We start from the raw sequence: 2,500 nt of genomic DNA, 5'->3' as shown, positions 1-2,500 counted from the left end.
AATAACTGGCTTTCGACGGCGACAACAAAAAAAAGGTGCCGCATCGACTGTCTCAACTCATTTAAAATCAGTTCTTTCCGGTGTGCGATACTCTCCTATGACAAAGCACAAATTCGGCCTGAGGTTGCGAGGGTGGCACGTCTCCATGACAACCATGGACAGTGTAAGGGGTGGCGGGGGGGGGGGGGGGGGGGGAGGAGGTGCAGTAGGGCAGAGAGTAGGGGTAGAGGAGGAGAAAATGACATCAATCAACCCAACATGCCCTGACAACGACACCAAGCTTATAGGATCAAAATTCCTCCCATGTTCTGTAAATTAAAATAAATCATGCTGTAGAGGAGTAGGCCTTCCCACGGTCAGACATCGATAGTAAACAAAGTGGGGGGTTCCTGACTTGAATTATGAGAGCAAATTCCAAAGGACATTTAACATTTGCTTTGGCAGCTACAGTATGTGCGTGCGCGTGCGTGGGTGGGCTTGTTGAAAGGCCTGATTTGTGCATTGTCGCACGCCGGTGTCGAGCAGCGCATAACTGATGTACAAGCTTGCGCTGTGAGCGTAGATGTGCTATTTTTGCCACACAACACTGACGTCATGCGGAGCACTACAAATCAGGCTTAAATCGCACGTGTGTGTGTGTGTGTGTGTTTGTGGGTGTGTGTGTGTGTGTGTGTGTGTGTGTGTGTGTGCGCGTGTGTGTGGTGTGTGTGCAACTGTGCATACCTGTATGAGTGTATGTGGGTGTGAATACTTACTTAGTGATCCATGTCGTTACTGTTGCAGCATAGCCCTTATCACACCCTGCATGGTGCAGCACAGCCATCTTATTAATAATAATCTTGTAATAATGTGACATGATTTAATATGATAATTATGTGAGGTCTATAATAATATCAGAGTGTGTTGCCATGGTAACTGGACTATAGTCTATATAAAAGCTGCCCCGTTTCCATCTCTCGTAGCAACAGATATTAATTTGGAATAACAAGAACTATAATAACTATATATGCCTTTGTCTTTATCTTTTAAACTAGATGTTCTCTGTACAAATACATACGTACATACACACAATGGTACTCCAGTCACTTAGTATAGTTTTTTTCTTCATATTAAATCTATATTATCTATTTACAATATATCCATTGTATTCTGTGGTGCAAAAAGGTATACATGATACATCAGCATGTCTCTGATAGCGAGACTGGTGATTGGATAGAACCAGCTCAGACTTTGAGACACCACTGATGATCTTGGTTGTGGATGAAAGAGATTGCGTTGGAATCAACACTATAACAAACTTCTCTTCTCATGATGTAACATTCAGTAATGTAAGCGATCGCTGCTTCTATGATATTCTCGTGAGAATTTTCCGAAGAGGCATGAAGAAAAGACTAGATGGAGAGGGATATAATTTATGAGAGGTGAGCTGGGGGGGGTTTACCCTGTTGAAATCTTTTTCTTTTCTAAGAGTTTACTGCATGGACACACATTTTACGAGGCAAGCGTCTGCAGAAAACATGCCTTGTGAAGACTACTTCTTTTCCATTTTTGGAATTTCAACTTACACATTATAATCCTCAATGTCATTGTAGCCATTTGTGAACATAGGTAACCAAATGGTTTGGTTACATTTCGTACGCTCTCAGAGTTCAATTAAGAGGATTCTACAGTGTAATTCCGGACTGGATTAAACAACATCCGGTTAGTGCCATCCTCAATAAAATCACGTCGAACATACAGTGCAACACAATGTTGTCAGTGCTGTGACAAAATTCACTAATTACATGTCACTGTGTAGCAGCAGCTTCTCCTGAGCTCCTCCAAAAGCCAAAAATGCCACAGAATCAGCCCAGGCCACTGACAAGAAGCGCTCTGTCCTTATGTTTTCAATCAGCCCAGGCCACTGACAAGAAGCGCTCTGTCCTTATGTTTTGACAATAAGCGCTCTGTCCTTATGTTTTGACAAGAAGCGCTCTGTCCTTATGTTTTGACAAGAAGCGCTCTGTCCTTATGTTTTGACAAGAAGCGCTCTGTCCTTATGTTTTGACAAGAAGCGCTCTGTCCTTATGTTTTGACAAGAAGCGCTCTGTCCTTATGTTTTGACAAGAAGCGCTCTGTCCTTATGTTTTGACAAGAAGCGCTCTGTCCTTATGTTTTGACAAGAAGCGCTCGGTCCTTATGTTTTGACAATAAGCGCTCTGTCCTTATGTTTTGACAAGAAGCGCTCTGTCCTTATGTTTTGACAAGAAGCGCTCTGTCCTTATGTTTTGACAAGAAGCGCTCTGTCCTTATGTTTTCCGCAATGGTGTGAACATCATTCCTACGTACATAGACAATGAAACAAAAAGGAATATATTGTCATCAGGATAATGGTCTCGTCTGAGAGTCTGGTGTGTTTATAGGAAGCGGCTACACTTTTGCTCACTATGCTACTTATTTTACATGACAGTATAAAGACTCTGGAGTGTCGGCCATCTTTCTTCTCGGAACATGAAGTTGG

The sequence above is a fragment of the Protomyctophum parallelum genome, assembly GCF_964188405.1.
Source record: "Protomyctophum parallelum genome assembly, chromosome: 4".
NCBI lineage: Eukaryota > Metazoa > Chordata > Actinopteri > Myctophiformes > Myctophidae > Protomyctophum > Protomyctophum parallelum.
This window is presented reverse-complemented; position numbering follows the sequence as displayed.